The sequence below is a fragment of the Neolamprologus brichardi genome, chromosome 9, assembly GCF_056152115.1.
Source record: "Neolamprologus brichardi isolate AB-2024 chromosome 9, ASM5615211v1, whole genome shotgun sequence".
Classification (NCBI taxonomy): domain Eukaryota; kingdom Metazoa; phylum Chordata; class Actinopteri; order Cichliformes; family Cichlidae; genus Neolamprologus; species Neolamprologus brichardi.
The window spans coordinates 33,764,832-33,765,050 of NC_142112.1; positions in this window are offsets into that span (position 1 = coordinate 33,764,832).

Here is a 219-nt window from a genome sequence, read left to right on the forward strand (position 1 = left end):
GAGGTCTGTAACATTCTGTAACAACACGTGTTCTGGCGTTCACCCACACATCCTAGGAGCATGGGAAAGGTTGTACCTTGTCTTATTGTTTTACGGTAGGATTAATGTAGTTATATCTGTCTTAGTCTAAGTGCCTTTTGTTTAGATGAACTGCTGGACCTCCAGACCAGCAGGTTTAGGGAAGTCGTTTATGGGGTCACACTCTGACACACACACACA